Source organism: Culex pipiens, chromosome 3 (genome assembly GCF_016801865.2).
Source record: "Culex pipiens pallens isolate TS chromosome 3, TS_CPP_V2, whole genome shotgun sequence".
Taxonomy (NCBI): Eukaryota; Metazoa; Arthropoda; class Insecta; order Diptera; family Culicidae; genus Culex; species Culex pipiens.
The window spans coordinates 122,659,118-122,670,728 of NC_068939.1; the positions used below are offsets into that span (position 1 = coordinate 122,659,118).

General features: G+C 28.3%; 1 long non-coding RNA gene across 1 annotated transcript; it reads right to left on the reverse strand.

The window, feature by feature from the left end:
- Positions 1–604: 604 nt before the first annotated feature.
- On the reverse strand, positions 605–2,004 carry LOC120423275 (uncharacterized). Its single transcript, XR_005606213.2, has 2 exons — positions 1,093–2,004; positions 605–1,032 (listed from the first exon to the last, which is right to left on the reverse strand). It is a non-coding gene; the product is annotated as an uncharacterized LOC120423275 (long non-coding RNA).
- Between the last annotated feature and the right edge of the window lie 9,607 nt (positions 2,005–11,611).

The following is an 11,611-nucleotide window of genomic DNA, read 5'->3' on the forward strand; positions in this document are numbered from 1 at the left end:
TGTCAAAATGACAATATATTTTATCGTTTTGTAACGTTAAAATTTACTGTAAGTTCATCAGAAAAATTTATGCGGGATTTGATTATGCGGGTTGCAATATGTTTTGATGAAAAAATCAAATATTTTGGATTTGCTTATTTGAGTGAGACTGAAAATTGCAAACGTATCAATATTGTTGTATTCGATATAATAATCATGAAAAATTCTAATTGGGTCCTAAAATGAAGCTTAGATTGCTGATATTATTCTTTACAGCGATAAAGCTTATTTTTCTGAGTACAATGACCCTTTGTACGACCACAAAGAGTTTAAAATGGATTTTTAGATCGATTTTGAAAAATTATCCACGCGGTCCTTCTTGACAGAAAAGCTCCTACACACAAAGAAAAAATACTCTAAATTTAAAAAGATCGTTCGTTGGATTAAAAGTTCGCGTTGGTGAATATTCGTAGAAAGTTCAAACTTTTTAATTTAAAAGTTGGAAAGTTTTTGATACTATCATGCATTTCTGGAACAAAATCGTTGTATCGGTAAAAGTTTTTTACTTTTCTTATAAGAAAAAACTTTTTATGGCAAGAATAAATAACATTTAACATTACAGTGATGATTTTCGAAAAATGTGATGGATTTATTTCGATATTTTAATATTAAAATAGTATGTTTTCGTTTTTGTTGTTGTATTTAACGCATATGCTTATGGTTGGCTAACTTCCGCGTCCGAAGACCCCAGGCTGAGCAGATTACGGATGGTCGTTTCGTAGGGCAGCAACATCGCGCCCTTCATTTTGGAGCTCGACAGCGATGTAGAGAACAGGGCGATCTCGTTGCCGGCCATCATCTGGACAGGCTTGGAGGAGTTGGCCATTGGTTGTTGATTCGGGTAGGGAAGTCGACGTTTTCCGGCGGGGAAGTGAAGCGCCTGAACGGATAGTTCCCGATCACTTCGTCCTCCTTCGAGAATGACACAGATGTTGCCAGTTCATCCGGATGAAGCTGCGCCGTCGCGAGTTGAGCGTTTGCGGGCGGGAGTAGCTGAAAGAGTTTGAAAGTAAATTAAATTGGCTAGACACTGAACACATTCTCAATACTCACCGGTGACTTCTTCGGTATTCCAGGTAGATGATCTTGATCAGGTTCGTTGGATCTCGCTCCAACCTCTGGAAGTAATCCGATTACGACAGCTCCAGGACCTGCGGCTTTCGTACGGACGGTTCTTCCAGAACTGGTGCAAACTGTTCTTCCGGATGTTTATGTAATACTCATCAAACATGTCCCGCACCGAGAAATGGACTGCGGACCCTCAGGACATCCCACACTGTCCCGTCATCACTTCCGGCACATAATGCTGCTGATGGTCGTAAACCGCCGGCACCGAGTGCAAACTCCGCGCTGACCACCTCCGATCGCTTCTCGTCGTTTCCCTCTTCTGTCGGATCCTTCTTCTCACCGTTAAAAATAACTTTATCGAATACAACCGGTGCAAATTCACATCCGCATAAACGGCGTCCTACAAAAACAAACAAAATCAAACACAAACGCCACCAAACACCCAAGCTTCCTTCTTACCCATTTCGGTCGTGAAACAGCTGCAGATCCGGCAGGAAGCTGGCCTCATCCTTTTGAAAACCAACTTTCCCCTAATCCCCTAACCTTGTTCCGCACCATCCTCCTTCGAAGGTATCCGCGTCCAAGTCCTGGCTGCGGACGCGTTCTGTTTTGATTGACGTCGTTGACCACCACTCACTAACCACCGGAATCACATAAACGTTTGTTTACATTTTGGACTTAGACGTACACGGTTTCAAGAGAACGACAAAATGAAAGAAATTATACAGTCGAATCAAAAGTCAAAACTTTTAAATAAGTTAGCAATGAGATTTTCAAAAACTGTAGCAGTAAAAGTTTTCATTTTCAAAACAAGAAAAACACTTTTAATGTAGCAAATTTTAACCACTTATTAATTCGAAAGTAAGTTACTTTTGTCATTACCATAATATTTTTTTGTGTGTACTTGACAGCTCGTTCCAAGGGGACAATTGGGTACTAAAGCCCTATATCAATTTTCATGTACAACGGTAAAAAACACGATTAAAAACCATTTCTAATCCCTTTTTTTCATTTTAATGCAAATTTTTTTTTTGACAGGACAACATTTTTTCGATGGATCAACTATGGTCCCCTTGGAACGAGCTGTCAAGAAGGAGCTTTTCTGTCAAGAAGGACCACGAGGTTAATTTTTCAAAACTGATTTAAAAATCCATTTTAAACTCTTTGGGGTCATACAAAGGGTCATTGTACTCAGAAAAATAAGCTTTTTCGCTGTAAACAATCAGCCATCTAAGCTTCATTTTAGGACCCAATTGTTGATCCATCGAAAAAATGTTGTCTTATCAATATTTTTTTGCATTAAAATGAAAAAAGTGATCAGAAATGGTTTTTGATCGTGTTTTTTACCGTTGTCAGTGTTGCGATTTTGAGCGCTCATCCGCTCATGAGCGAGCATTTTTCGCTCATTCGTGAGGAGGAGCGCGACGCGAGCTAGCTCACGTTTGCTCATTGAGCAAAATGAGCGGTATTTTTTTACCTGTGCCGGGTAAACGATAATAACTTTTTTTCAGCAGAGCTTCGAGGTTGTTTTTTTTTTCAAATGGAGGCATGAATAGGCTAATCCTGATAATATTGGATGAAGTTGTTTGTCATATTTTCTGTTTTGAATTTTTTTTGGAGTCGGAGTTAAAGGCTGATACGCAGATGGGAAGGAACGCAAAACTCCATACAAAAAAACGCCCAAGAAACGGTCAAGGAAAGGGTCACGAAAAGATTTTTCTTAAGCGGTACGCAGCTGAAAAGTAACAAAAACGGAAAGATTGCGTTTGACGTTTCTTCGCGCGGTGCTTGTTTGTAATATGTTTTGATGAAAAAATCAAAGAATTGTAATTTTTCTTTTTGAATGCGACTGATAATTACAAACGTTTTAATAATTTTGTATTGGAGATAATAATATTTAAAATTCCCGCCGAATCTCAAAAAGCAGAATATTGAAACTAAAAGGACAGATTTAGTTTTTCGGTCGAAATGGAGTAAAAAAAAAGAAGTTGTCTTTATAGATGTCGACCATCGTGTTACAACAATTTATTGCTAGTACCAACCAGCTACCTCTGGATTATGAGTCCTCTGCACTGTCCGATTTATCCACACTCGCGGGACCAAAATGAAGTAAATCAGAGTGAAATTAAACTTGACAATAATCATACAAATATCTATGTTCTTACTGAAAATACAATAATAATCTGAAATTTTGAAATCCAACCAAACAACAAATTCAAAAATGTGAAAAAAACAAACATTTCAGAAATTTCAAATAACATTTTTTTTTGAATAATAAAGAAAATTTCTACAAAAATCTGAAATTTGGAAAATCAAAATTAAAAATATGCAGAATTGAATAATAATTTTAATTTTTAACGTTTTTTATAAATTCCATAGATCAAAAATGTTAAAATTCGAAACGAATGTACAAGTCGAAATTCCAAAAGTTTTAAAAATCGGAAATATAGAAATTCGTAAATACAAATTTACGAAAACCTCGAAATTATAACAATCAAAAACTATTTTTCTTCCAAAATTAAAAAATCTTGAATTAAAATTTAAGAATAAAGAAATTTAAAAAAATTAAGAATTTAAGAATTTAAGAATTGAAAAATTTAAGAATTTAAGAATTTAAGAATTTAAGAATTTAAGAATTTAAGAATTTAAGAATTTAAGAATTTAAGAATTTAAGAATTTAAGAATTTAAGAATTTAAGAATTTAAGAATTTAAGAATTTAAGAATTTAAGAATTTAAGAATTTAAGAATTTAAGAATTTAAGAATTTAAGAATTTAAGAATTTAAGAATTTAAGAATTTAAGAATTTAAGAATTTAAGAATTTAAGAATTTAAGAATTTAAGAATTTAAGAATTTAAGAATTTAAGAATTTAAGAATTTAAGAATTTAAGAATTTAAGAATTTAAGAATTTAAGAATTTAAGAATTTAAGAATTTAAGAATTTAAGAATTTAAGAATTTAAGAATTTAAGAATTTAAGAATTTAAGAATTTAAGAATTTTAGAATTTTAGAATTTTAGAATTTTAGAATTTAAGAATTTTAGAATTTTAGAATTTTAGAATTTAAGAATTTAAGAATTTAAGAATTTAAGAATTTAAGAATTTAAGAATTTAAGAATTTAAGAATTTAAGAATTTAAGAATTTAAGAATTTAAGAATTTAAGAATTTAAGAATTTAAGAATTTAAGAATTTAAGAATTTAAGAATTTAAGAATTTAAGAATTTAAGAATTTAAGAATTTAAGAATTTAAGAATTTAAGAATTTAAGAATTTAAGAATTTAAGAATTTAAGAATTTAAGAATTTAAGAATTTAAGAATTTAAGAATTTAAGAATTTAAGAATTTAAGAATTTAAGAATTTAAGAATTTAAGAATTTAAGAATTTAAGAATTTAAGAATTTAAGAATTTAAGAATTTAAGAATTTAAGAATTTAAGAATTTAAGAATTTAAGAATTTAAGAATTTAAGAATTTAAGAATTTAAGAATTTAAGAATTTAAGAATTTAAGAATTTAAGAATTTAAGAATTTAAGAATTTAAGAATTTAAGAATTTAAGAATTTAAGAATTTAAGAATTTAAGAATTTAAGAATTTAAGAATTTAAGAATTTAAGAATTTAAGAATTTAAGAATTTAAGAATTTAAGAATTTAAGAATTTAAGAATTTAAGAATTTAAGAATTTAAGAATTTAAGAATTTAAGAATTTAAGAATTTAAGAATTTAAGAATTTAAGAATTTAAGAATTTAAGAATTTAAGAATTTAAGAATTTAAGAATTTAAGAATTTAAGAATTTAAGAATTTAAGAATTTAAGAATTTAAGAATTTAAGAATTTAAGAATTTAAGAATTTAAGAATTTAAGAATTTAAGAATTTAAGAATTTAAGAATTTAAGAATTAAGGAATTTAAGAATTTAAGAATTTAAGAATTTAAGAATTTAAGAATTTAAGAATTTAAGAATTTAAGAATTTAAGAATTTAAGAAATTTAGGAATTTAAGAATATAAAGATTTAAAAATTTAAGAATTTAGGAATTCCAGAAAAAAATTAAACATTTGTACCAGCCTTATTTTATAATTTCAAAATTTCCTAACTTCCTAATTTCCTAGTTTCCGAATATCCTAATTTCCTTATTTCCTTATTTCCTAATTTCCTTATTTCCTAATTTCCATACTTCCAAATTTCCTGATTTCTTAACTTCCTAACTTCCTAAACTCCTAATTTCCTAGTTTCCTAATTTCCTAACTTCCTAATTTCCTGATTTCCTAATTTCCTAACTTCTTAATTTCCTAACTTCTTAATTTCCTAACTTCCTAACTTCTTAATTTCCTAATTTCCTAGTTTCCTGATATCCTAATTTCCCAATTTCCTAACTTCCTAACTTCCTAACTTCCACACTTCCTAATATTCTAATTTCCTAACTTCCTAATTTCCTAATTTCCAAATTTCCTAACTTCCTAACTTCCTAATTTCCTAACTTCCTAATTTCCTAACATATTATTTTCCTAATTTCACGATTTTCTAATTTCTGAATTTCCTATTTTCCTTATTTCATAATTTCCTAATTTCCTAGCTTCCTAATTTCCTAACATATTAATTTCATAATTTCTTAACTTCCTAACTTCCTAAACTCCTAATTTCCTAGTTCCCTAATTTCCTAATTTCCTAACTTCCTATCTTCCTAATTTCCTAACTTCCTAATTTCCTAGTTTCCTGATATCCTAATTTCCCAATTTCCTAACTTCCTATTTTCCTAACTTCCTTATTTCCTAGTTTCCTAATATCCTCATTTAATTTCCTAACTTCCTAACTTCCTAATTTCCTAGTCTCCTAATTTTAAAAATTTTCTTTATTTCCTAATTTCCAAATTTCCTAATTTCGTGATTTCCTAACTTCCTAATTTCCTGATTTCCTCATTTCCTAATTTCCTAACTTCCTAACATCCTAATTTCCTTACATATTAATTTTCTAATTTCTTAATTTCTTTGTTTCATAATTTCCTAATTTTCTTATTTTCTGTATTTTACCTATTTGCTAATATCATAATTTCCAAATTTCCTAATTCCCTTGTTTCCTAATTTCCTAATTTTTTAATTCCCTTATTTCATAATTAAATAGTTTTTTAATTTCCTTATTTCATAATTACATATTTTTTTAATTTCAGTTTTTCTTGTTTTAGAATTTAAGAATTTCTAAATTTGCTTTTATTTATTGATTTCTTAATTTTGTTTATAATTGTTGTTAAAAGTTTTTGAATAAACATTTTTAATCTATTTAATTTTAACTTTTGAATATTTTTAATCTTTTTATTTTTTCCTCGAAAGAACCTCAAGCGCGCACACCGTCAATCGCGCTCATACCGAACTGTCAACTTTTCTTGGGGGGGTCACGAAAAGAACACGCAACATTTCTTGACCACGTTCCTTCCGATCAGCATACCGTACTTAAGGGGTTAAGGTGTTACATTAAGATCTGTACACAGTAAAAAACCATGGAAATATTACATCTGGGAAGTGCGTCTTTTATATTAGAAAAATGCGTAATTTTACTTCTGAAAATGTGTAATTTTACCACTTTTCTGGTGTAATGCAACTTTTTCAGTCTAAATCAAGGTAAAATTATAACATTCAAGAGGTAATATTCAACCTTACAAAATTACACCATCCAAATGTACACTTTTTTTAATGTGTAGAAATAATTCGATTAATAAAAAAAAGTTGATAATAGAGTGACACGTGAAAGTGAACTATTTAATAAAGCTGAAAAGTATCTTTTAAGTAAATAACACAAATATGTTTTCTTGGTAATACGTTTTGTCATGTTTTCATTCCTGGGCACCTCATCTTGTTTAGTCAATTATTTGTAAATAATTTTGCATGCAATAAATGTCAAATATGTGTCTTAGATAATTTTCACATCAATTATCTTATTTATATGCTGGAGTCGATCCAAATACATAAATGAGAAATGAGCGTGCTCACAAGTAAAAACATGTTTTAATATAAAAAAAAATCGATTACCATCCTATTTATAGTTTATTTAAAAACTAAAAATTCCGTTCCTTGACAGTTTACTCTAAATTTGAAAGTGAAATAAGCTTAAAAGAGTGTCTGGGATTCTTAGCAAATTAAGACACCTTAATTGCGAGTCAGCCATTTTTCATTTATCGGGAATTTAATCAAAACTAGTTTTCTAAATTATCAAACTCTGAAAAAAAATATAGGCTGACAACATTAAAGTTTCATTGTTAATTTGATTTTGGTTAAGCGCGGTAAATTTTCTTGAAATATTTCGAATTAACAAAAATCCACCAAAGCATTTACCATTATCACATTGATCACACAAAAAACTGTGGTAGAAAAGTATCCCCCGCAATCCACCGCGATCAATGTTTGATAGTTCGACGCCAACGAATGATTTCATGAAAATTTACCGCGGTTAATCAAAATTAAATTAGCAATGCAACTTTGATGAGTTCATGTCCCTTTTTCGCGATGAAATTATCTTCAAAAGTGGCAATTCAATTGGCCTGTGCCAGATTCATCAACAATACTAAAAATCTACCTGATATGCTGATGAGCGCGAGCGCATGCGATGAGCATGAGCGAGCACGAGCTACCTGTGAAGTCCTCATGCTCATGAATGAGCGAGCACGGCTTCTGGCTCGCTCGCTCATTCGCAACCCTGACCGTTGTACATAAAAAATGACATAGGGCTTTAGTACCCAATTGCCTTATACATTCCAGACTCGGTTATCCGAAGCTTTGATTTTCCGAAGTTTTGATTTTCCGTGTATCCGTAAGTTTGTAAGGGACGGACAACGTTTTTTTTCTTTTTATAGATTTTAACATAAATTTTGTTTTCAACGAACCCATTGAGGGTAAATTTGAATAGTTGATTGCCTATTAAATAATAAAATGCATTTTTTTCAATGTTTCATCACCACTATTATTTTGGCTGCAATCTTGGATTTAAAATTTCTAAATCATTTTAGCGTAGTTTAGGGGTCCCAGTCACGAAATATTCTAGCAGAGCTGGCTTTGTCAGAATCCTGCTAGAATGCTGTAAGAATATCCAGCTCTGTTAGAACCGAGGTTAGAACTCTGCTAGAATCCTGCTAGAACGTCGTGACTGGGATTAAGCTCAACAATAAAAATAAGCCAACAACAACAAAATTCGTGGTTCCATTATTACAAGTGAAATTTGTCCGAGGCCTTCCGATAATCGAGTCTGGACTGTAATGCCCAATTTTAAAATGCAGAATCTTGAAATTAAAAGATCGGATTTTGTTTTGTGCTTGAAATGAAGTAAACCAAAGGGAAATTCCAAACAGTTATTATTCAGATTTCTGGTAGAAAGTGAAACATTAAAACTAAGTGATTAAAAAATTTTAATGCACAGAAATTGAATAAGAAATTCAAAAAATACGAACACAAAAATTAAATTAAATTAAAAAAATAATAAGACAGGGATTCAGAAGTTTTTTTTAATAGGAATATGCATGTAAAACATTAAAAATAAATAAATCACTTCTTCAAAAAATCCAAAACATAATCTAAAATTTTAAAATTTAGTAATTTACAATTTAAAACATCTAAAACTCATAAAACAAATCATTAATTCTGAATTTTAAAAACTTAAATTGAAACAAATTTAAAAAAATATAATTTGAAAAACTATTAAATATGAAAAAAAAACTTTTTAATCAAACTTTAAAATTCAAAAATTATAAAAATGAGGATCCATGAATTTGAAATATTTAAAAATAGTTCGTACTTCGGTTCGTACTCTATTGCCCGAAGTTCTCGTCAAAATTTCAAATCTCTTAATTCCCTAAATTTAGGTTTTTAATTTAAAATATTATTCCAAAATTGTATATTTTTGTATTGTAAGATGACGGCTAAAATGGCAGCATTTAAGAATTTAAAAAATTCGAAACTAAGGAATTTAGGAGTTCAAGAGTTTAATAATTCAAGCATTTTAGAATTTAAGGACTTAAGAATTAAGATTCAAGAATTTAAGGATTTGAAAATTAAATAATTTATAAATTGAGGAATTTAAGAATTTTAGGAATTGAAGGATTTTTTTGAAAATTTAGGAATTTAGAATTTATTGGGAAGTTTATGTATTTTAAGAATTTAAGAAATTGAGAATTGAAGAATTTGAGAATTTATGAAAAAAGGAGTTTGAGGATTAAAGGAATAAGGAATTAAAGAATTTATGAATTAATGATTTTTTGAAATTTAGGAATTCAGGATTTTTGGGAATTTTATGTACTATTTCTGAAATTTAAGGAATTTTTGAAATGTTAGGAATTTGAGAATAAAGAAATTTTAGCGTTAAAGAATTAAAGAATAAGCAATGAACTAAGCAATAAAAGAATTTAGGATTTTAAAAAATTAAGAATTTAATAATTAAAGGATTTCAGATTCAAGAACTTAAGGGCTTGGAAATTTAGGAATTTATGAATTGAGGAATTTACGAGTTTTAGGAATGATTTTTATGAATATTAAACATTTAAGAATTTGAGAATTAAAGAATTAAGGAATCGAAGAATTTATGAATTTAGGAATTTAAAAATTTAGGATTTTAGGATTTTTTGGAAATTTACTGATTTTGGGATTTTAGGAAATTTTATGTAAATTAGGAATTTGAGGAATTTATGAAATTTTAGGAATTTCAGGATTTAAGAATAAAGAAATTCGAGAATGAAAGAAACTAAGAATTAAGGAATGAAAGGATTTGTAAATTTTAAAATTTAATTCAAGAATTTTAGAACTTCAGAATTTTAGAATCTTAGAGTTTTTAAAACCAGTTAGTACTCTATCGCCTAAAGATCTCATCAAAATTTCCAATCTCTAAATTCTCTAAATTTTAGTTTCTCAAACCTAAAATATGACTAATTTTTTGTTTATTTGAGATAGCGGCAAGAATGGCAGCAAAATCTGAAATTAAGGAATTAAAGAATTTTAAAATTGGAGATTATTAGAATTTTAGAACTTAAGGATTTAAGATTCAAGAATTTAAGGCTTTGAATATTTAAGAATGTATGAATTGAGGAATCAATGAATTTTAGGAATTGAATGATTTTTTACAAATTTAGGAATTTCGGGATTTTTATGAATATTCAAATTTTAAGAATTAAGGAATTTAAGAATTTATGAATTGAGGAATTTAAAAATTTAAGATTTTAGGAATTGAAGGAATTTTTGGAAATTTAGGAATTTCGGGATGTTGGGAATTTAAAGTATATTTGGAAATTGAGGATTTTTTGAAATTGTAGGAATTAAAGAATTTATGAATAAAGAAATTTGAGAGAATGAATTATGGAATTTAAGAATTAAGGAATAAAAGGATTTGTAAATTTTGAAATTCAATTCAAGAATTTTAGTACTTCGTAGTTTTAGAATCTTAGAGTTTTTAAAACCAGTGAGTATTCTATTTCCTGAAGATCTCGTCAAAATTTCCAATCTCTAGATTGTCTAGACCTAAAATATGACTTAACTTTATTTTTATTTGAGATGGCGGAAAAAATGGCAGCAAAAATCCAAAATTTATGAATTTTTAGAATTCAAGAATATAAAAATTTTAGATTTTAAGGATTTAAAATTCAATAATTTAAGGATTTAAAAATGAAAAAAACAGCATGGGAACCATCTGGAGCATTTATATTTTAAATTACTGTTTTTTTTCACAGCTTCCTGGAATCATCTTGATTGAATTTATTATATTTATTATTTATTATTATTACATTATTCACTTTTAAAAGTCGCATGGGTTCCCTGCACTTTTGCCACTAGTGAACAACAAAAACATTCCGTCCCAAATCGCCACGGGACTGTATGGGCGTAGCCTTGGAGCACAGTGTGGAAATTTACGTTCTTAGATATTCTTGGTTGTACCGGGCAGCAATCAAATTGTCTAAGAATATTGAATTGACCATTGTGGCACCCCCTACAGCGTGGTGCAGACCCGTTATGCTATGCTATGCTAATAATTTAAGGATTTAAAAATTTAAGAATTTATGAATTGAGGAATTAAAGAATTTTTGGAATTGAATATTTTTTGAAAATTTAGGAATTTCGGGATTTTTGGTAATTTTATGAATATTACAAATTTGAGGAATTTTTGAAATTTCAGGAAATTAAGAATTGAAAGATTTGTGAATTTGAAAAGAATTTTAGATTTTTATGTTTTTGAAATACCAGAATTTTTGTATTTCAGATACTTTATATTTTTCAATTCTTAAATTTGAGGACTATTTAATTTTTGATTTAAATTTTAGTTTCATAATAAAAACATAATTTTAAAATTTTAGTTTCAGAGTTTTCAAAATTAGGATTTTTATCATAAAGTTTAAAAGTAATTTAAAAATTTAAAAACTATAGTTATAGGATTAAAATTGTTGTACAATTTTTTAATTGGAAATTGTGAAGGTATTTTGATTGCAAGTTAAATTGTGCATTTAAAAATGATTTTTTTTTCTCAGCCAAAGAATTAAAAAAACAC